This window comes from Bombina bombina, chromosome 2, assembly GCF_027579735.1.
Source record: "Bombina bombina isolate aBomBom1 chromosome 2, aBomBom1.pri, whole genome shotgun sequence".
In the NCBI taxonomy this organism is placed as follows: Eukaryota; Metazoa; Chordata; class Amphibia; order Anura; family Bombinatoridae; genus Bombina; species Bombina bombina.
The window spans coordinates 1,002,051,452-1,002,077,092 of record NC_069500.1 but is presented as its reverse complement, the minus strand read 5'-3'; positions in this window follow the sequence as shown (position 1 = coordinate 1,002,077,092).

The following is a 25,641-nucleotide window of genomic DNA, read 5'->3' as shown; positions in this document are numbered from 1 at the left end:
TTCAAAAAGTTGCAAGAGGCAGAATTAACATTTTATGAATTAAGGATCAATATCTTACACTATGTTGACAGAATAGCTGCATAAATAATATAACTGCAAAGCTAAATAGCATATATCACACTAAAACTAAATTGCCAATAATTGTTGCATGAGAATAACAAATACCATATAGGACATAAAGGTATTTGTGTATCTTTGTTTTGCATATCTCTGCCTGTGTACACAACACTAAAACAAACACAAAAGGTGTAATAGAATGTTAACAATGAAAGGACAGAATGCAATACATATGGAGGCCCATTTATCAAGCTCCGAACGCAGCTTGTGGGCCCGTGTTTCTGGCGAGTCTTCAGACTCACCAGAAACAGCAGTTATGAAGCAGTGGTCTAAAGACCGCTGCTCCATAACCCTGTCCGCCTGCTCTGAGCAGGCGGACAGGAATCGCCGGAAATCAACCCGATCGGGTACGATCGGGTTGATTGACACCCCCTGCTGGCGGCCCATTGGCCGCAAGTCTGCAGGGGGCGGCGTTGCACCAGTAGCTCTTGTGAGCTGCTGGTGCAATGCTGAATATGGAGAGCGTATTGCTCTCCGCATTCAGCAAGGTCTTGTGGACCTGATCCGCACTGCTGCAAGACATTTGATAAATTGGCCCCATAGAGTCAATGTCCTAAAGAGCTAAGAATCAAATTGGCAATTACAAATAAACAAGGGTAAGTGCACATGAATGGCATTGATTATTTCTAAGTGCCTAAAAAAAGTTCTATATGAATGTATATTTGATTAGGTGACATTTTAGATGAGACAACAAGCTTTTAAAGGAAGGCTCAGTCAGCAGATACCCAAAGGCAACATATTACTGAGGCTTCTAAAGAGATGAGAAGAGATATAAACGGGAGCAGATGAGCAACCTTCAAACGAAAATTTGTAGGTTAGTCAATAAATAGAAAAAAAAATAATATAACACTAATGTCACGCTCATTAGAGTCAAGTCTCACTGACACAAAATCTGGAAAATGGATGATTTTAATGGTTTAGTAAGATGATTTAAAGCCCAGAAATTCCATGCTTAAAAAGCATGAATCTGCTGTCTACTCACCACACTAGTGTTTGGACTTCTGTTCTTGCAGCTTTCTTCAGAGTCATTCTCTTATTGTATATCGTTACTGTTAGGTCAAGCTTCAGATTATTATACTGGGTGCCGCCATCTTGGAGCTTAGGTATTCTTGGACTCTGACAGAAGGGGTGTGTATTTACAGACAAGTGACATTGCTAGCTTTTTTACAGCTGTATAGCACACTTCAGGATAGTATGCATGGCACAAAGTGGAAGCATTACATCTTTGAAGAGGCTGCATTGCTCTATATTATCCCATTGGCCCTTATGTTATCTGTGTTATGTAACTTTAAAACTGTGTAGAAAAACTGCAAAAATGTAAATCTTTTTCCCTTTTTTATGTTTGTTAACCCAAAGCACATGGTACAGTTGAGTAAAATCCAGCAATATAACTGATCTGTGAATGTCCACAGCATCTGTCACAGGTTGCAAGAGTATGTGAGCCCCAAGATGGCAGTGCCCAGTATGAAAATGCAGAGCTTCACAAACCAGGTAAATAAAGAGAGCAAAAACAATAGGACGGTGAGAAGAATCCATTCTGATTAATGTCCGATTAGCCTCCACACAGTTCTGCATCACTGTAAACAAAGGTATAATATGCAAAGGAAGCATTTATAGAAGACAAATGCGTAAAGGGGACTAGCAAGAGTTGCACAGTAAATCACCTCTCATGAATGTGATCTAAAAACAGCTGGGCTTGAAGGCTTATGTGCCAAAGGAGTTCATGGGGATGACAAAGGAGGAGGAGTGGAACTGAGGTAAAACAGGTTAGTGTGTATTGTGTGCATCCCTGAACAATAGTCTTTAAGGGGCGCTTCAATCTATGAAACCTAGGGGAGTCTTGTGGAGTTAGGCACTTTATACTAACATAATGACTGTGGCTAGCCTTGTCAGCGGCAGACTCAAACCTGGATTAGCTAATCCAAATAAGTAAAGTGCTGGGTGGGGTTCTGCTATTGAAAAATAAGTGCAGCTTGAGATAACAAGATTATGCAAATGGTGGGCGCAGTATGACTATTAAATTAGCAAACACCATGTCCCTTTGTTTTAAAAATGTTTAGACCTTATCTTTTTTTCTGTAGCAAGATATCAAAAATGTATTGCAATCACAAGATGTTTACTGATCCATTGATAAATAAAGAGGTGCTGTATGTAACAGTGTAGTGTTTGCATATACAGTAAATTATTAAGTTCTTCAGAGAAAATTACATTGTGTTACATCAGGGTGACCAGACCTCACATTTTTAACGGAATGTTCCCGTTTTTTTAACACACTGTCCCTTTGTCCCCATAACTTTGTTTTATTTTTATCCAATGTTGAAAAGCATACCTAGGTAGATAGATTTGGGAGCAGCAATGCACTGCTGGGAGCTAACTGTTGATTGGTAACTGCACATATCCTCTAGTGACTGGCACACCTAATGTGTTCAGCTAGCTTTAACAAAAGATACCAAGAGAATGAAGCAAATTGGATTAAAAAAAGTAAATTGGAAAGTTGTTCTGAATTGTATACTCTATCTGAAAGAGAAGTTTTGGGTTTGATGTCACTATAAGATATCCAAAATATGTGACTAATATATACAAAATGAGCTTATAACAGAGAAGATGAAACATTGTAATAGGATAAGGTATTTGCATTGTATATATTATGGCCTTGATTGCAAGTTAGGCGCAAACAGTTTTGCGCTAGGGCAATCGTGTTTTTGAAAGCCATTTTCATTTCATTTACAAGTTGAACGAAATCATGATTGCGCTAGTGCAATCGCCCTTTACGCTGCAATCTTTTCTGTGATCTCAGAGCTGTGGATAACTGTTTTCCGATACAAAAACGTTGCACAAAACACTTTAAAAATACATTATAAAGTACAGTAACACTCATATTAAAGGTAAGCAGAAAAAAGACAGGCGAATGAGATTCTCCAGTCTTTTTTCTGCTTACCTTTGATGATCCTTATTACTGGCTAGAGTCTCAGTGCTAACGGACCTATAGGAACGCCATCTGACATCAGAGACCACTGTGACACCCCCCCCCCTTGATTGTGCTGCTGGAGCTTAGGCGGCGGGCGGTGTTAGCTGTTATCGACGCTACTCACTTTCCAGGAGCTGCGGGTACAGAATACTAAGGAAGGCTGTAAGTGTGTAACGGGGACCCGGACCGGTGTAGGACTATACAAGGCCGTTGATCCGGTGAACGATCCGCCCACACCTCCCAGTGCCTTATCCTGTCTGTTCCTTGTAACGATGCAGCTTCTCTATTGGATTTCAGGTGAGTCTTCTATCGGATACACAGTGTTTCTTTCTCTCTTGTTTAGAGCTGCTTAAAGGGGGACGGTCAGAACTTGCAACACTCATATTAACCCTGTCTAATAAAAATTATTTTAAAAAATATTGCACAAAAAAAGTTATAAGGGCTCAGAGATATGAGATCTCGGGTGTTAGAAAAAAAAGGCAGGCAAATGGCTTTAACATAGCTATATATACATGTCTAAAAATGTATTTGCATACTGTATATATATATATATATATATATATATACAGGTGGCCCTCGTTTTACAACGGTTCAATTTACACCGTTTCAGAATAACAACCTTTTTTTCCAGTCATGTGACTGAGAAGCAGTGCATTTATTAAAATAGCCAGTAGGTGGAGCTGTCCGCTTGTGTTGCAGCAAAGCCAAGCAAGCTGAAATTAATCAGTTTAACCAGACCTGAGCTATTGAGCAGATTTCAAAGGAACAAGATCTTCCTGTCTATAAATCTGTCCAGATTGGAATGCATAGAAAGAACAGTTTGCAGAAAAATGCAAGTGAAGTCTGTGTTGTGTGATTATTTTATTAGGTTTATAATACTGTTTAGCATTTAAAGTCTTCATTTCAAAGCTTTAAAAATAATGTATTAGGTGTTACTTAGGGCGAAAGAAAGAGACAGCGCAACCCCACATCAAGGTAGTAGTTTCAAAGTTTTAATTCACACACAAAGGTAATGCACTTACAGACAGAAAATATAGATGTCGCATTAATCCCTTTATAGGGAACAACAAGAAGCAAGTCCCAGTTCTTTCAGGAATCTGTTCAAGTCCACGGCTATCGGTACTGCCGCTTCAATATTGCTTACAGACACACAGTCTCAATGAATCAGAGCCGTCCTTGGCTCCGCCCCCAACGCGTTTCGTCTGTGCTATCCAGACTTTCTCAAGAGGAAGTGATGATCAGTGTTTTTATTTACCTGTGGTTTTTATTCACTTATGGTTTTTACCTACCTGTTGTTTTTCTATTTTTAATTTTTTTTACTTATTTATTTATTCATTCTTTTTTATTATCAACAAATGTATTTATGAACATGTACGAATATTTTTATTGATCTATCAGTGTGTATTGAGTTACTATTGTTGCAATATCAATTTTACAATTTAACAACTGAGAATTACTCATTGCTATTTGCTATATTTCTTATCTCTCCTTTTCCAAAGCTTATTAATTTACATCCACCACTCTACCTAGCTGCGCTGTTAATACTTTTAGTGTAGTGTATTAGGTGTTACTTATGACAATTTTGAGAGGGGCCTGGAACCTATCTCCCTCACTTCCCATTGACTTACATTATAAACTGGGTTTCAATTTACAACGGTTTGAATTTACAACCATTCCTTCTGGAACCTAACCCCGGCGTAAACTGAGGGTTACCTGTATGTATATATATATATATATATATATATATATATATATATATATATATGTCTATATATGTGTACATATACAGTATATTAATGTATATATGTATGTGTATATATTTATTTACAGTCATATATACATAAAAACATTAATTTATTTGTACACATATATAAGTTCATTATAGCCCTTTGCCATTAAGTAGATGAAAACATGATAAAACATATTTATGCAATATTCATATTTAATAAAGTATTTAACTATGTTACAGTAAATATTTTACATTTGTTAATGTGAATATGCTATGTTGTTTGCGCGATGGGTATTTGTTTTTTCAACAATTTTTTTCCATTGACTTCTATGGGGAATGCAAAAAGGCGATGGAGTTTGCGCAATCTCGGGTGTTAGTTTTTTTCCCCGTTTTTTTTCCTCGTTTTTTTTCCCCATTGATCTCTATGGGGGAATATATGCAAGCTCACGTGAAAACTTAAGTTAGGTTTTTTTTTTGGAACCCAAAAAGTGCAAAAATAAAAATCCTAGCAAAATTTACGCTAAAAGAAAAATACAGTGCCAATTGTAATCTAACCTTATATAAGAAAGAAATAACAACTGATAGACAAATTTAGTTCACCTCTTATATCATCTTAGAGCACAGTATCAATATCCATCTGACAACCCTCTTTTAAATTTAAAATTGAGCAACAAACACAATTGTGTCCAAAACTTCACTCTAATTCTCTCAGAGAAAAAGGAAAAGTAACGTTAATTCAATATTTTTTAGTTGTAGGATATCTTAATTAGCACCAATGAGATTGCCCATCTTCAGTTATTTTTTCTGCTATTTTATAAATACTGCTTTTTAGCCAAAATCCCCTTGGACAATCTCGTATTTTAGTTGTGTTTTAGCATATACTTTAGCTGCTAGCAGATATACCCACTGATGCCATGTGAAACAGCCATGTCTGCAGATCATTTAAAAAAAGAAAGCACAACAGCTCTATTATATAAAGCTGAAGGAAGAGTAACAATTATTTATACACTTCAGTTCCAACTGGAAGAATTTAGGACAAATTGTTTTCTCATGTGTGAGCTTTTTTTGGAGCAGGTTAATGCACAGAAAAAGTATCATACCCACTAATTAAGCATTATATGCAGCCTATCCCTATTTAATTATCCAAGTACAGAAATATATACAGAAAGTGAAACTAAATGTTATATTATAGCCTACCAGAATTAAATATGTGCTGAAATCAAATAAAAAGTATGCTATTTTCTATCATCTATTTTTAAAAAAAACAAAAACAAAACACTCCCTGTAGTGTACTGACAAATATTTAAATTTCCCAGACAAAAATTGAGGAAACTACAAAATAATATTTGCAATGAAAGTGGAATTTGACGATATATTTAAAGGGACAGTCTACACCAGAATTTTTATTGTTTTAAAAGATAGATAATCCCTTTATCCATTTCCCAATTGTGCATAACCAACACAGTTATAATAATATTCTTTTAACCTCTGTGATTATCTTGTATCTAAGCCTCTGCAAACTGCCCCTTTTTTCAGTTCTTTTGACAGACTTGCAGTCTAGCCAATCAGTGCCTGCTCCCAGATAACTTCTCGTGCACGAGCACAGTGTTATCTATATGAAATACGTGAACTAACACCCTCTAGTGGTGAAAAACTGTTAAAATGCAATCTGAAAGAGGTGGGATTCAAGGTCTAAGAAATTAGCATATGAACCTCCTAGGTTAAGCTTTCAACTAAGAATACCAAGAGAACAAAGCAAAATTGGTGATAAAAGTAAATTGGAAAATTGTTTAAAATTACATGCTCTATCTGAATCATGAAAGTTTATTTTGGCCTAGACTGTCCCTTTAATGATCTAAAAATATAGGGTCAGATTACAAGTAGTACGCTACTTAGTGCTTTCGCTTGAGTGCCAACTCAGCCAGAAGAAAAGTTTTGCGTGCACGGGTTAGCACGTGTATTAGAAATTGAAACCCAACGCACACTAACCAAAGGACGGATATCGAGTTAACTTCTTCTTCCTATAGACTTCAATGGACAGCACATATAAAATAAAAAAAACACCTTTCTCTCACTCTCTACCCCGACCTCGTTTAACAAAGTGTTTATGATGTCATTAGTGCAACTTTAATTTTTGTCCTAAACCTTTAAGCAAGGCCTTCAGTTGTGCTAACCTGCCACGTACAAATTTACGGCTAGATTTAGAGTTTGGCGTTAGCCGTCAAAACCAGCGTTAGAGGCTCCTAACGGTGGTTTTGGGCTACCGCTGGTATTTAGAGTCAGTCAGGAAAGGGTCTAACGCTCACTTTGCAGCCACGACTTTTCAATACCGCAGATCCCCCTACATTTGCGTATCCTATCTTTTCAATGGGATCTTTCTAACGCTGGTATTTAGAGTCTTGGCTGAAGTGAGCGTTAGAAATCTAACGACAAAACTCCAGCCGCAGAAAAAAGTCAGTAGTTAAGAGCTTTCTGGGCTAATGCCGGTTCATAAAGCTCTTAACTACTGTGCTCTAAAGTACACTAACACCCATAAACTACCTATGTACCCCTAAACCAAGGCCCCCCCCACATCGCCGCCTCTCTATTAAAATTTTTTAACCCCTAATCTACCGACCGCACACCGCCGTCAGCTACGTTATCCCTATGTACCCCTAATCTGCTGCCCCTAACACCGCCGACCCCTATATTATATTTATTAACCCCTAATCTGCCGCCCCCAACGTCGCCTCCACCTACCTACAATTATTAAACCCTAATCTGCCGAGCGGACCTCACCGCCACTATAATAAATGTATTAACCCCTAATCCGCCTCACTCCCGCCTCAATAACCCTATAATAAATAGTATTAACCCCTAATCTGCCCTCCCTAACATCGCTGACACCTAACTTCAAGTATTAACCCCTAATCTGCCGACCGGACCTCACCGCTACTCTAATAAATTTTTTAACCCCTAAAGCTAATTCTAACCCTAACACTAACACCCCCCTAAGTTAAATATAATTTAAATCTAACGAAATAAATTAACTCTTATTAAATAACTTATTCCTATTTAAAGCTAAATACTTACCTGTAAAATAAAACCTAATATAGCTACAATATAAATTATAATTACATTGTAGCTATTTTAGGATTAATATTTATTTTACAGGCAACTTTGTAATTATTTTAACCAGGTACAATAGCTATTAAATAGTTAATAACTATTTAATAGCTACCTAGTTAAAATATTTACAAAATTACCTGTAAAATAAATCCTAACCTAAGTTACAATTAAACCTAACACTACACTATCAATAAATTAATTAAATAAAATACCTACAATTATCTACAATTAAACCTAACACTACACTATCAATAAATTAATTAAATACAATACCTACAAATAAATACAATTAAATAAACTAACTAAAGTACAAAAAATAAAAAAGAACTAAGTTACAAAAAATAAAAAAATATTTACAAACATTAGAAAAATATTACAACAATTTTAAACTAATTACACCTACTCTAAGCCCCCTAATAAAATAACAAAGCCCCCCAAAATAAAAAAATGCCCTACCCTATTCTAAAATTAAAATAGAATAGCTCTTTTACCTTACCAGCCCTTAAAAGGGCCCTTTGTGGGGCATGCCCCAAAGAATTCAGCTCTTTTGCCTGTAAAAAAAAACATACAATACCCCCCCCAACATTACAACCCACCACCCACATACCCCTAATCTAACCCAAACCCCCCCTAAATAAACCTAACACTAAGCCCCTGAAGATCTCCCTACCTTGTCTTCACCACACCGGGTCCCGATCGGTCCAGAAGAGCCTCCGAAGTCTTCATCCAAGCCCAAGCGGGGGCTGAAGAGTGACGTCCATCCTCCGGCTGAAGTCTTGATCCAAGCGGCGGCTAAAGAATTCCATCTTCAGGCAGAAGTCTTCATCCTATCCGGGCAGAAGAGTAGATCCGGACTGGCAAACATCTTCATCCAAGCCGCATCTTCTATGTTCTTCCATCCGATGACGAGCGGCTCCATCTTGAAGACCTCCGGCGTGGATCCATCCTCTTCTTCCGACGACTAGACGACGAATGAAGGTTCCTTTAAGGGACGTCATCCAAGATGGCGTCACTCGAATTCCGATTGGCTGATAGGATTCTATCAGCCAATCAGAATTAAGGTAGGAAAATTCTGATTGGCTGATGGAATCAGCCAAGCAGATTCAAGTTCAATCCGATTGGCTGATCCGAATCCTATCAGCCAATCGGAATTCGAGGGACGCCATCTTGGATGGAATCTAGGCGTTAGTTCGCTATTATATATATCTATTTCATAATACATTAAACATATTGTTCTATGTGCAGAGCATTGGAATGTAATTATATACAGTAAATACATAGTTAAAACCATAATTAAATATACATCTTTAGACATGTATATGTATGTATCTCTACATTAAAGGGACATTAAACACTTTGAGATGGTAATATAAAATGATTAACTGTATAAATAGAAAAAACTCTGCACTATACGTTCATTATTTATTTTGTCCCCTTTTAATTCCATTCTGAAATTGTGAGCTTTTCAGGTGCTGTTAGAAATGGAAGTGCCGAACACTGTTATATACCACACAGCCATTGGCTGCACACTCTAGGGACCTATTTATAACTGTCCTTAATTGGCCACAGCAGAGAAGTTAACCTAAGTTACAACATGGCAGCTCCCATTGTTTTATAGACACAAAGGGCCATAGTTATCAAGGTCTGGCGGACCTGATCCGACACTGTGGATCAGGTCCGCCAGACCTCGCTGAATACGGCGAGCAATACGCTCGACGTATTCAGCATTGCACCAGCAGCTCACAAGAGCTGCTGGTGCAACGCCGCCCCTGCAGACTCGCGGCCAATGGGCCGCCAGCAGGGGGGTGTCAATCAACCCGATCGTACTCGATCGGGTTGATTTCCGGTGATGTCTGCCCGTCTGCTCAGAGCAGGCGGACAGGTTATGGAGCAGCGGCCTTTGTGACCGCTGCTTCATAACTGCTGTTTCTGGTGAGTCTGATGACTCGCCAGAAACACGGGGCATCAAGCTCCACTCGGAGCTTGATACATATGCCCCTAAAACTTTACACTTTTCAATACTTAAACATCTAATGAAACTTTAAAAAGTACATCTACATTCTCAGACTAATCTTTTCTTGTAATGCATTATTCAATCCAGCATTTATTTGGTGTTTAATGTCCCTTTAAAGCCCTTTGTCTGCCTTTTTTTTCTAACACCTGAGACCTTATATCTTTGAGCCCTTATAACGTTTTAATGCAATTTTTTAATATAATTTTTATTAGACAGTGTTATGAGTGTAACTGTACTTTATCATTTTAAATTTTAATGTGTTTTTTGACTCGCTTAATACTTAACCAGAGCTCTAAGGTTGCAGTAATCAACCTAGCGTAAATTGCGATTGAACTTGCGCATTCACATTTACTTTTAACTTGTAATTCGAGCGGAGATTAACTTGCACGCAAATGGCTGCGAAATCCTGATATCGCTTTAGTGCAAACGATAGTGCCCCACTCATAATCTAACCCTAAACATTTAATCCCTAATGTTTCTATTTAAAACTAATGCATCCATGCACATTTCAATTTTGATCTATCTATCCCTTTAATATCTCTTTATATAAGATAAATAAATATTATTCCTGAAAATTGCCATTTGAACCAATATTTTTTTCTGTTCTTTGTACTAAATTTATTTTTTGAAAAAAACAGAAGCTCGACAAATTTCCATGTCATTATAAAAATAGTTTCCATGCTATTATTTTAATTAGTGGATCTACTTTAAAGAATGCACATAGCAGAACGTATAAAAGTACCTCATTAAGTACCCAACAGCATATTTAGGTAACCTCACCTCTGGCAGAGCATTCACAAGCTGCATCAGTAGAGAGTGTTGACCATGATTTTAACAGAAAACATTTTTGTCAAAGAAAGTATATTGTAAAAACTGTTTCTAATGATATTTGAACTGGTCTCCCCTGATGCACTATTTACCTACAATATTTACAGTACTGAGGAAACCTTTTTTGTGAGTGCAATTCTATTATTTGTTTACTGCATGGTGAATGCTCGTTTGAATTTCTGACAACACTGCACTATAGGCAGAATTTTGATTTATTACCGGACATGATTTAAGATGCTACTTGCTAAGTATTTGTTGTGGCATAAATTACTGTACTGCTATCCTTTCATGAGCATTACTATTAAACACTTTTATCAAATTACTTTGGAATGATTCTATATTATATTATGTATATATATATATATATATATATATATATACACATGTTTTGTTCTCATGTTTTTTAATCACCAATAACAGTATCTAATAATAAATGGATATGTACATATATACTGTATGCATAATATATATATATATATATATATATATATATATATATATATATATATATATATATATATATATATATATATATATGTAACAGAGGTAAATGCACTCTCAGGACTTCAACAAATTTCTTTATTGGAATGTTTTCGGGGTTCACAACCCCTTCATCAGCATCTGCTGATGAAGGGGTTGTGAACCCCGAAAACGTTCCAATAAAGAAATTTGTGGAAGTCCTGAGAGTGCATTTACCTCTGTTACATATGCTATTTATATCTGCACCCAGGCTGCTGTCTCTTGGTGGGCTGATCTGGAAACTGCTTGGATATATATATATATATATATATATATATATATATATATATATATATATATATATATATATATATATCTGTATATATACAGTATATATAATATATATCCAGTATGTCCTAGCACTCACGGTCACCGTTGTGTATAGGGGTGCACTGCAGAATATTTCAATAATACCAAATGAGGAAGGCACTCTCCAGATTTAACCAAGGGTAACTTTTTAATCCCTTAATTAAGGGATTAAAAAAGAGTGCCTTCCTCATTTGGCATAATAAATATATATATATATATATATATATATATATATATATACTCACCGGCCACTTTATTAGGTACACTGGATTGGACCTTTGGGTTTTGCCTTCAGAACTGCCTTAATTCTTTGTGACATAGATTCAACAAGTTGTTGAAAACATTCCTCAGACATTTTGGTCCATATTGACATGATAGCATCACACAGTTGCTGCAGATTTTTCAGCTGCACATCCATGATGCAAATCTCCCGTTCCACCACGTCCCAAAGGGGATCTATTGGATTGAGATTTGGTGACTGTGGATGCCATTGGAGTACAGTAAACTCATTGGCATCTACTTATCAAGCCGTCAACTGCAAATATGCTGGAATTCCGCAGCGTATTTGTGGCGAGCCTGATTCGCCTTAGTTATCAAACCCTACAGACCGGCAAAAGTAGAATTTTGTGATATAACATACGATCCGCCGGACTCAGTCCGACACAGATCGATGCTTACGTCATTACAGATGTTCCGAATGCAAATTCGGCACAATCTGACTTCTTTTGCTAGTTATCAAATTTCTACCAGGTGCGCTCGCCACTTTTCCAGCCCAGCATACCTGGTTTTCAATCCGCTGCTCTGGAGGCGGCGGATGCCATAGGAATCAATGGGAGTCTGAAAGCAGCGAGCGGATGCCATAGGAATCAATGGGAGTCTGAAAGCAGCAAAAGCGGGGCAGATTAGAGGTTAATAAGTATAATGTAGGTGGCGGCGGTGTAGGGGGGCAGATTAGGGGTTAATAAGTATAATGTAGGTGGCGGAGGTGTAGGGGTGGCAGATTAGGGGTTAGTTAGTATAATGTAGGTGGCGGCAGTGTAGGGGGCGGCAGATTAGGGGTTAATAAGTATAATGTAGGTGGTGGTGGGCACCGGGAGCAGCGGTTTAGGGGTTAAACATTGCGGCGAGGTCCGTGAATGGCGGTTTAGGAGTTAATACATTTATTAGAGTTGCGGTGGGCTCCGGGAGCAGCGGTATAGGGGGCAAACAGTATAGTATAGTGTGGGTGTTTAGTGACAGGGTACCAATAAATCTGGGGAAAAGCTGAAGAGCAGCGAGATCGATGACTGCTAGTTAACAACAGTCCGCTGCTCATCGCCCCGTACTTGGTGCGCAGCTTTTTGACAGCTTTTTTGGTAACTTTGTAAAGCGTATTCAGGTCCGCGGCAGCGATGTTAGGCGATCTTAGGCGAGCGTATTGGTGCCGTCGAATGCAAGTAAGTTGACGGCTTGATAAGTAGGTGCCATTGTCATTTTCAAGAAACAAGTTTGAGATGATTTGAGCTTTGTGACATGGTACATTATTCTGCTGGAAGTAGCCATCAGAAGAAGGATACAATGTAGTCATAAAGGGATGGACATGGTAAGCAACAATACTCAGGTAGGCCATAGTGTTTAAACGATGCTGAATTGGTACTAAGGGGCCCAAAGTGTGCCAAGAAAATATCCCCCACACCATTACACCACCACCACCAGCCTGAAACATTGATAAAAGGCAGGATGGATCCATGCTTTCATGTTGTTTATGCCAAATTCTGAAGCTATCATCTGAATTTTGCAGCTGAAATCCAGACTCATCAGACCAGGCAACATTTTTCCAATCTTCTATTGTCCAATTTTGGTGAGCCTGTGCGAATTGCAGCCGAATTTACCTTAAAGGATTGACACCCAGTGTGGTCTTCTGCTGCTGTAGCCTATCTGCTTCAAGGTTTGACATGTTGTGCATTCAGAGATGGTATTCAGCATACCTTGGTTGTAATGAGTGGTTATTTGAGTTACTGTTGCCTTTCTACCATTTTGAACCAGTCTACCCATTCTCCTCTGAGCTCTGACCAAGGCATTTTTGTCCACACAACTGCCGCTCCCTGTATATTTTCTCTTTTTCAGACCATTTTCTGTAAAGATGGTTGTGCATGAAAATCCTAGTAGATCAGCAGTTTTTTAAATACTCAGACCAGCCCATCTGGCACCAGTATGTATATATATATATATATATATATATATATATATATATATATATATATATATATATATATATATATATATATATATATATATAGTATATACATAGATCTTGACAGACAGGTATCAGAACATGTGTTTTGTTTCTTCTTCTATACATTGTTTATTAGTATTTGTAGATATCACCATAACACAGTATGGGCTAGATTGCTGTCCTGGTTTTAGCAGCCACCCATATAACGAGTTCAGTGGTGGTTCAATCATTGCAAACTTAGCTTTGCAAGCTTTTGAAAAATTATATGTCCTATCTTTTCAATGGGTCATGAAAAACACTTTTCTGCACTTGTATTACAAGTTGTTGGGTAATATGCGTGCAGTTGCTCTATCGAGAAAATTTCTAGATTTTTTAACCCCAGCTCCCACCTCTAGTTAAATAATTGGACTTTTTTTTTTTTTAAATATTTATTTTGAAACCCGTACAGTGTACAATCAATAACATCAAACCTTTTCTGCCTCACATGGCAAGGTTAAACATAATGCAAAATAGAAACATAATATAGTACAAAACATATATACTTTGTCACGTTTGATTCATCATCTCAAAAAGAACAAAACTTGTACACCGAGCTGGGTATTTTCCTGTTTTCCATACATCAGAAGAAAAGTGAAGAGAAGAGAAAAGAAAGAAAAAAAAAAAAAAAAAGTAATAAAAAATAAAAAATAATAAAAAAAATAATCTTCTCACTTCACCCCCTATCTCTGACCAAAATTAATATTAGATTTCTGTACTATTGGAAATCCATGTATGTGGAAAGAGATTTAGTATGACCATTTCAGCGAAGCTTACTGAAGATGTAAAGGGCACTAAAATCTGTTTTTGTATAGGCCTGGGAAAGGAGTTAATAATGGGGTACCACCTTAGTAGGAACTTTTTAATTCTAACTTCAGAGGCCTCTTGTAAATTATATGATTCAAAAATAATTTGATCTTGAATGGCATGCAAGATCTCGGATAGTACCGGTCCTTTTTTTACTTTCCATTTTTTAAAAATGCTTTGTCTAACAGCTAATATGGAGATATTTAGGGAACAGGTCCAATGCCGGTCCGCACTAGTCGCTGGAACAACCAGCAGGATAATGTCCCGAAACGTGAGAGAGACAGTAACACTGTGTAAATTATTAAACCAATATATAAATTTCAGCCAAAGCTGATTTATTTTAGGACAGGTCCATAGCAAATAATTGGACTTCTATGTTTTCAATATATTTCATCTGCATATGGTCAAGAATCATTACTAAGGTGCTCACAGAGGTCTAGAGTACTAGAAATTAAGCAAACATCACATCCAATATGTCCCAGATGACCAACTTGGCCTATCAGGCCGTTCTCACCTTTTTGATCACCATTGTGTAGCAGTGCTCTTTTCATTCACTAAATGACTTTGCTATTTGGCTATGCAAATATGGATCCCGAGTTTGTTTGTTCACTTGCTCGTGGACAACTCTGTCTCAACATAATCATACATGTCAGCAGTCTTTCCTACGTGTGCAGGGTGTGTACACTCATGGATGTTGAGGTTTATGACATCTAGAGCATCTATACGCAGCAGACTATTAGTTTATACCATGTCATAAAGGATGACTCAAGGCACTTTCACTGTCATTATCGGGAAGTTTAGGAATGCCATCCTCAACAAGTGACATCCTGTTATAGGATTCCCACACACAAAGGCCCCGATGATCAAAAGTGCCGTAAAGGCAGCAAAATATTCCAATTGAATGTCTAGCGAGCTGGCAAAATATACCAAAATAATCTATTGCAAAATAATGAGAGGCATCGCCATTGACGTTACTAGGCTCTCTTCAGTGGGTGGCGATGATCTTCATCTACTGGCAAAATATTCCAAGCTCTATCGCCCTCGTGACGCTCACTGAAGTTAAAAAAAAAAGCATTGCAGTCTCTGAAGTGTTACCTTGTTATGAGTCTATGATACAACTCTTAATCAAATGCGGTGACCCCATTGTCATAATTAAAGATTGAAATGCACACATCCCCCCCACAATCATTAGTTCAGAAGGAGATGCGTATATCTACATCTTACATTCCTGCTTTTTAAATAAAGATAGCAAGAGAGCGGAAAAAAAATTGATAAGAGTAAATTAGAAAGTTGCTTAAAATTACAAGAACATTTTTCGGGTCTAGTATCCCTTTTAGATTTGTCTTAAAGGCATATTTTTATTAAATTAAATATATCTGACTGTCACATTATATAGTAGTTTGGTTGTTACTATGCTCATTAAAACATCTGTGACGTATACTGTAGCTAAATATAATGGTAAATACTCTGTTTACAGCATTACAGCGCAATATGTGTCTCAGTGCTATAGTCTGGCAAATTTTACTACAGTAATTGTCACTATTTTACAGGTATAGTATTCTAAACGTAGCACTATTGCACCCCTAATATATGATAGCTCAAACATGTTTTCAAGTTTTTAAACACACTGGCAAGTGAAAAGAAAGCTAAAACTGCCTTTTTTAAAGCGGTTTTCATTTTACAGCGGGGCTCCGGTCCCTAACCCGCTGTATGAGCGGGGTGTAACTGTAATATGTACATACATATAAACAACCCTTTTTGGTTATCACAAATATATGCACATATACATATCTGGACATTAGGTTTAACTATAAGACCACGTTTTCTGTTGCGGCACAGCTTTAAGGTTAGATTACAAGTGGAGCACTATCGTTAGCGATATTTAGACATGTATATGTATGTATCTCAATGTTAAAGCCCTTTGCCTGCCTTTTTTCTCTAACACCTGAGACCTCATATCCTTAAGCACTTATAACTTTGTAGTGCAATATTTGTTTAATATAATTTTTATTAGATGTTGATGCGTGTAATTGTACTTTGTAAAGTATTTTGTTGTGTTTTGTGCAAATCCCCTTATCGCTCGATCCTGTTAGCGCTCCACTTGTAATCTGACCCTATATGGGAATATGTAAAGTTATATTAAAGATAATTATTCACCTCATCTCTAACTAATGCCTCGCCAGTTATTAAATGATAGAAGTTTGTCAAATCAACTAATTTATCTGATGATAATTTACATGAAGTTTAAATATGAAATAATTTATATTTTTCTTTTTATATTTTGCTGTCTTGCGTCTTTACTAAAGTGACTATTCCATTGGATTGTATAGATCCCCAAACAATTCCTTGGTAAGAAAGTGCTTGTTTTATTTTAAGATTGATGACTGCAAGCAAACTTAACAATTATTATTATTATTATTATTTTTAAGTTTATTAATTTTTACTTCATTTTTCAGAAAGGTAATATAAAAGTGCAACAATATTGTAACAATATAAAGAATAATGAAATAAAAGAAAATAACGTTTGTTACAAAATCTGAGTACAGAGTTGTGTTTTATAGATTAATGTTGTACATTAGCTAGTCATTTAGCAAGGTGTTCATCGTGTATTCAGGCATATTTTACGTAAATAATACTTCACAGAATGCTCTTACCTAGTAAATTCTTAGAGGTTACATGAGGGTTACATATCATTAGGCTAATTTAAGGTAAACATAAGTCTTATTGCTTCCTACCTGAGATATGGCTTGCGACGGACGGATCCCATGACTTGTTTCCTTTTGGAGGTTTCAAAGGGGAAGATGAATGTGCTGTAGGGTGTGTGCTGTCAAATGTAGGTGCATAGAGCGTGTGCCTGTTTCTCATCCCTATTTGTTTTTAATAATATAATTATATTTAAAAGTTCATACAAAATTCCATGCTCTATCTGAATCCTGAAAAAGCATAGTAGTGTTTCCTGTCCCATTAACAATTTTAGAAAAATCTGATGGTTTGCTTTTGTATATTATGTGTTGTCCTTAAAGTATTGGTAATCTTTAATAATAAAATATATGTGCATCTTAATTTTTTTAAATATAACTGCACAAAGCAGTTTTAAGGGGTTAAAGTATGCGGATGTGGGGGTGTTAGAAAAAGAACGGCACTGAAAATACGCCTTTACACTGCGTTCTATGGGAACTGAGGTATTACTCAAAATATATATGTATATGCTTATATACATATATATTTATGTGAAATATGTGTATATACACATATAAACACATAAATATACTATATATGTATATATTCATATACATTTAAAATTTGCTGCCCATTGCTGCGTGACTTACCCCATTCGCTGCACTAGGTTATATGCATGAGAGCAAGGCTCCCATTGGTGTCACGCCGCCCCAGTCTCCAGGTCCCGTCATCGCCGCATGCCCTGTCTTTCCCTGATGCCGGTCCGGATCGCACCTGTGCTCTCCTTGGCGCAAATCCTGTGCCTATTTAAGTACCTCAGTTACTTACATATTTGCCCAAGTATAGGTTTGATTAGCTCTTTCCTGGGTGCTGTTGCCTTAGCTCGCTGAGATACATTTGAATTCCCTATTTGTTGCCTGAACCCTGCTTACCACTGTCTACTCTCTTGCTTAACCCCTGAACTGCTGAGATACATTTGGATTGCCTGTTTGTTGCCTGAACCCTGCTTACCACTGACTATTCTCTTGCTTAACCCCTGAACTGCTGAGATATATTTGGATTGACTGTTTGTTGCCTGAACCCTGCTTACCACTGACTACTCTCCTGCTTAACCCCTGAATTGCTGTGTACATCGGATTGCCTACTTGTTGCTGAACCCTGTTTGTCTATGACCATTCTCTGCTTTACCCTTGCTGCCGTGAAGAATTGCCCTGTCTACCGTGAGTACTGTTTACCTCATTTCTTATCTGTTTCACTTTTTCTGGGAAATTTCCTTATCTTTCCACTTGACGCCGAGATAAGAAGAATACTGGCCATATCCTACAAACATTACAATTGGAGCCTATGGAAGTGCGCTCTCGTGAGCGATAAGCTTCCATGCAATGTGATCATGCGCCAGTATTACTGAGTGGAGTGTAAATATCGCGCTTGCGAAACTGCAAATTTGCGCTCCACTCATAATCTAGCTCATTGTAATGTATTTATCATGCATATTTCAAAATGTTTTATATTTTCTCATTTTTTTATGTATTTATCTTGCATATTTCAAAATGTTTTAACACTGCCTGATGACATCATTTATCAGAGATATAGAATTCTTAAAGATGTCATAATGAGTGTCTATGATTAAGGAGGACCTAGAGCCCAGGACAAAAATATATTTTTCTGTTCCTGGTATTCTCAAGCTGATGAGCTGTTTTCATTTTTTGCAACAGATTCATTCCAGCACACCACAAGCACTATCTCTGGAGTATCTCAAAATGCTTTTTCAAGACACCTGCAACCTGTACTGGATGCACCATTGAAGCACCTGCATACTATCGTAAAACTCCCCTCAGAACAGGCTGAGCTAGAATAAAGCAACATTTTTATTCCAAATTTAGACTTCCAAATGTTATAGGGTCGCTATGTGTTCCCCCAAAACTGACCCTGAGACTTATTCCCTGAATGTGCAGGTAGTCTGTCACCCCTTTGATGTAGTCTGTGCCCTCGGAGGAAGCATGATTGCGAAACACGTGTAAGGGGACAGGTTCTAGAGAGCTTGTCTCTCACTTTTTAACTTGCTTGCTCTAGCAGACAACTTATATTGATATGTGTGAATTGACCAAGTGAAAATGATGTTTAATATTAACGTGTGTGTATGCTAAAAGCCTAGAGCAAGGTAAACCTTAAATATAGCTGCTGCTATAGATGGATCTTAGCTAAAAAGGGATTACAGATTTTCTATGAGGTGCTCCGTGTATACATGACTGACTGACATGTTTCTTAAAGCACACAAGTGAATAATAGCAATTGATACATAAGCATTATGCTATAACTCTATTCAATAATATAGCTGCATAAAGGTTTGTGATCGTGAGCTCTAACTACAATTGTTACCCTTTCATTTCGCAACATAGTCCTGCCTTCCCTATTATCACGCTAGGAAACGGCACACACTTGTAGTCATACTGAATCATTGCTATTCAGATCCTAGACAGATGACAATCACACATAACTTTAAAAGGGACACTAAACTCACAGTTTTTCTTTTATGATTCAGATAGAGAATACAATTTCAAACAATGTTCCATATTACTTCTATTGTCTAATTTGCTTCATCCTTTAGATATCCTTTGTTGAAGAAATTGCAATGCACATGGGTGAGCCAATCACACGAGGCATCTATGTGCAGCCACCAATCAGCAGCTACTGAGCCTATCTAGATATGCTTTTCAGCAAATTATATCAAGAGATTAAAGCAAATTAGATAATAGAAGTAAATTTGGAAGTTGTTTAAAATTACAGGCTCTTTCTAAATCATGAAAGAAAAAATTAGGGCTTCATGTCCCTTTAATGTCTTATCTTACTCTGCAGAGTATAAGTGTTTTTAATGTATGAATGTCTAGTGGTTCTATCAATAAAATATAAAGAATGAATGGCTATTTTGCATCTATTTTTCTATTGAAGTTCATAAAATAAACTTTAACCTAATAAATTTATCAAGGGGTAAACACTCTTTTTCTGTTGCGCATCTTGCAACTAATATTTTAGTGAGTCTGCTACCACCAATGCAGGATCACCAGTGTCTTTTCATCCTTCCCTAGCAGCACCCATGATGCCTACATTTTAAGGCAATCCCAACTGTATCAGGGCTTTTTGTGTGCAGACCTTAGATCTGGCTCTCTGCTGGGTAAGTTCTTGGCATTTAGTTCAGGCAAAACAATGTTGTGCATATACCCTTAATTTTGTTTATTCAAATGTTACTGTGTTTGGTATAGGCCGTATTGCAAGGTAATCTTAAAGGGACATTAAAGGTATAGGAAAGTCAAAATTAAACTTGAATGATTCGGTGGGTGATAGCTGCTGATTGGTGCCTGCACACATTTGTCTCTTGTGATTGGCTAACTAGATGTGTTCAGCTAGCTGCCAGTAGTGCAATGATGTTCCTTCTGAAAAGGATAACATGAGATTTAAAGGGACATGAAACCCAAAATGTTTATTTCATGATTTATGTAGAACATACAATCTTAACCAACATTCCAATGTACTTCTATTATCAAATTTGTTTCATTCTCTTGATATCATTTGTTGAAGGAGCAGCAATGCACTACTAGTTTCTAACTGAACACATTGGTGAGGCAATGACACTTGGTATATATATGCAGCCACCAATCAGCAGCTAGAACCTAGGTTATTTGCTGCTCCTGAGCTTACCTAGATAAACCTCTCAGCAAAGTATAACAAAAGAAGGAAGAAAATTAAATAATAGAAGTAAATTGGAAAGTTGTTTAAAATTGTATGTTCTACCAAAATCATGAAAGAAAATTTGGGGGTTTCCTGTCCCTTTAAACACATTTGGAAATGAAAGCTGCTCAAATTAGTATACTGTTTTATCTTTATTCTTTTAGGTGATTTCCCTGTCCCTTATAACAAAAGAACCCCTGCAAGCCAATCACAAATTAATATTCAGATATAGCACATACTCTGTTTGCACATGTGCAGACTGGGGTAGCCTGGCCTCTTGTATTCCTATAAGGGAGGTTTAGCCCCAATTCAGCTTAGTTACTATTGCAAAGAATGATTTTTCTATCATGATTGTTAATGCAAAACTGGTAATCCACCTTAAGCCAAGTGACGGCATAGAAGTTTACGGCTAGATTTAGAGTTTTGTCGGTAACGACCCGCATAGCTAACGCATGCTTTTTTTTCCCCGCACCTTTTAAAAACCGCTGATATTTAGAGTTCACAGAATGGCTGCGTTTTCAGTGCGTTAGGCTCCAAAAAGGGAGCGTAGAGCATAATTTACCGCCACTGCAACTCTCGATACCAGCGGTGCTTACGGACACGGCCAGCTTAAAAAACGTGCTCGTGCACGATTACCCCATAGGAAACAATGGGGCAGTTTGAGCTGAAAAGAAAACCTAACACCTGCAAAAAAGCAGCGTTCATCTCCTAACGCAGCCCCATTGTTTCTTATGGGGAAACACTTCCTAAGTCTGCACCTAACACTCTAACATGTACCCCAAGTCTAAACACCCCTAACCTTACACTTATTAACCCCTAATCTGCCGCCCCCGCTACCGCTGACCCCTGCATATTATTATTAACCCCTAATCTGCTGCTCCGTACACCGCCGCAACCTACATTATCCCTTTGTACCCCTAATCTGCTGCCCCTAACATCGCCGACCCCTATATTATATTTATTAACCCCTAATCTGCCGCCCCCAACGTCGCCGCCACCTACCTACAATTATTAACCCCTGATATGCCGATCGGACCTGGCCGCTACTATAATAAATGTATTAACCCCTAAAGCTAAGTCTAACCATAACCCTAACACCCCCCTAAGTTAAATATAATTTTATTCTAACGAAATAAATTAACTCTTATTAAATAAATTATTCCTATTTAAAGCTAAATTCTTACCTGTAAAATAAACCCTAATATAGCTACAATATAAATTATAATTATATTGTAGCTATTTTAGGATTAATATTTATTTTACAGGCAACTTTGTAATTATTTTAACCAGGTACAATAGCTATTAAATAGTTAATAACTATTTAATAGTTACCTGGTTAAAATAATTACAAAATTACCTGTAAAATAAATCCTAACCTAAGTTACAATTAAACCTAACACTACACTAGCAATAAATTAATTAAATAAAATACCTACAATTATCTACAATTAAACCTAACACTACACTAGCAATAAATTAATTAAATAAAATACCTACAATTATCTACAATTAAACCTAACACTACACTATCAATAAATAAATTAAATAAAATACCTACAAATAAATACAATTAAATAAACTAACTAAAGTACAAAAAATAAAAAAGAACTAAGTTACAAAAAATAAAAAAATATTTACAAACATTAGAAAAATATTACAACCATTTTAAACTAATTACACCTACTCTAAGCCCCCTAATAAAATAACAAAGCCCCCCAAAATAAAAAAATGCCCTACCCTATTCTAAAATTAAAATAGAAAAGCTCTTTTACCTTACCAGCCCTTAAAAGGGCCATTTGCGGGACATGCCCCAAAGAATTCAGCTCTTTTGCCTGGAGAAAAAAAACATACAATACCCCCCCCAACATTACAACCCACCACCCACATACCCCTAATCTAACCCAAACCCCCCTTAAATAAACCTAACACTAAGCCCCTGAAGATCTTCCTACCTTATCTTCACCACACCGGGTATCACACCGATCCGTCCTGGCTCCGATGTCTTGATCCAAGCCCAAGCGGGGGGCTGAAGACATCCATCCTCCGGCTGAAGTCTTGATCCAAGCGGGCAGAAGAGGACATCCGGACCGGCAAACATCTTCATCCAAGCCGCATCTTCTATGTTCTTCCATCCGATGACGACCGGCTCCATCTTGAAGACCTCTAGCGCGGATCCATCCTTTTCTTCCGACGACTAGACGACGAATGATGGTTCCTTTAAGGGACGTCATCCAAGATGGCGTCCCTCGAATTCCGATTGGCTGATAGGATTCTATAAGCCAATCGGAATTAAGGTAGGAAAATTCTGATTGGCTGATGGAATCAGCCAATCAGATTCAAGTTCAATCCGATTGGCTGATCCGATCAGCCAATCAGATTGAGCTCGCATTCTATTGGCTGTTCCGATCAGCCAATAGAATGCGAGCTCAATCTGATTGGCTGATCGGATCAGCCAATCGGATTGAACTTGATTCTGATTGGCTGATTCCATCAGCCAATCAGAATTTTCCTACCTTAATTCCGATTGGCTGATAGAATCCTATCAGCCAATCGGAATTCGAGGGACGCCATCTTGGATGACGTCCCTTAAAGGAACCTTCATTCGTCGTCTAGTCGTCGGAAGAAAAGGATGGATCCGCGCTGGAGGTCTTCAAGATGGAGCCGGTCGTCATCGGATGGAAGAACATGGAAGATGCGGCTTGGATGAAGATGTTTGCCGGTCCAGATGTCCTCTTCTGCCCGCTTGGATCAAGACTTCAGCCGGAGGATGGATGTCTTCAGCCCCCCGCTTGGGCTTGGATCAAGACATCGGAGCCAGGACGGATCGGTGTGATACCAGGTGTGGTGAAGATAAGGTAGGAAGATCTTCAGGGGCTTACTGTTAGGTTTATTTAAGGGGGGTTTGGGTTAGATTAGGGGTATGTGGGTGGTGGGTTGTAATGTTGGGGGGGGGTATTGTATGTTTTTTTTCTCCAGGCAAAAGAGCTGAATTCTTTGGGGCATGCCCCGCAAATGGCCCTTTTAAGGGCTGGTAAGGTAAAAGAGCTTTTCTATTTTAATTTTAGAATAGGGTAGGGCATTTTTTTTTATTTTGGGGGGCTTTGTTATTTTATTAGGGGGCTTAGAGTAGGTGTAATTAGTTTAAAATTGTTGTAATATTTTTCTAATGTTTGTAAATATTTTTTTATTTTTTGTAACTTAGGTCTTTTTTATTTTTTGTACTTTAGTTAGTTTATTTAATTGTATTTATTTGTAGGTATTTTATTTAATTTATTTATTGATAGTGTAGTGTTAGGTTTAATTGTAGATAATTGTAGGTATTTTATTTAATTAATTTATTGCTAGTGTAGTGTTAGGTTTAATTGTAACTTAGGTTAGGATTTATTTTACAGGTAATTTTGTAATTATTTTAACTAGGTAGCTATTAAATAGTTATTAACTATTTAATAGCTATTGTACCTGGTTAAAATAAATACAAAGTTGCCTGTAAAATAAATATTAATCCTAAAATAGCTACAATATAATTATAATTTATATTGTAGATATATTAGGGTTTATTTTACAGGTAAGTATTTAGCTTTAAATAGGAATAATTTATTTAATAAGAGTTAATTTATTTTGTTAGATTTAAATTATATTTAACTTAGGGGGGTGTTAGTGTTAGGGTTAGACTTAGCTTTAGGGGTTAATACATTTATTAGAGTAGCGGTGTGGTCCGGTCGGCAGATTATGGGTTAATAAGTGTAGGTAGGTGTCGGCGACGTTGAGGGGGGCAGATTAGGGGTTAATAAGTATAACGTAGGTGGCGGCGGTGTGCGGTCGGCAGATTAGGGGTTAAAAAAATGTATTATAGTGGCGGCGATGTACTTTAGAGCACAGTAGTTAAGAGCTTTATGAACCGGCGTTAGCCCAAAAAGCTCTTAACTCCTGTTTTTTTTCTGCGGCTGGAGTTTTGTCGTTAGATTTCTAACGCTCACTTCAGCCACGACTCTAAATACCGGCGTTAGAAAGATCCCATTGAAAAGATAGGATACGCAAATTGCGTAGGGGGATCTGCGGTATGGAAAAGTTGCGGCTGCAAAGTGAGCATTAGACCCTTTCCTGACTGACTCTAAATACCAGCGGTAGCCCAAAACCAGCGTTAGGAGCCTCTAACGCTGGTTTTGACGGCTACCGCCAAACTCTAAATCTAGCCGTTAGTGAGGGAGGGGAAAGGTAAAAAAAAGCTCAGATAAATTGGCCAAAAGTATTAACCCAAGCCTCCCTAGGAGCAAACAGATGTATTTTACAGCAAAAGGCTACAAAATAAATAATAAGTGTAACTGCAATAATGTTTCACTTGCAATCATGAAATATTTTATGCATCGTTGAAATGTCAAGTTTAAAGGGACATTAAACCCAAAAATTTCCTTTCATGAGTCAGACAGAGAATACAATTTTAAAGAACATCCCAATTTACTTATATTATCTAATTTGCTTCATTCTTTAGATATCTTTTGTTAAACAAATAGCAATGCACATCGGTGAGCCAATCACCAGGGATAGGCAAGGTGTCCGTACACGGACACTGGTGTGCGTGACTAGCC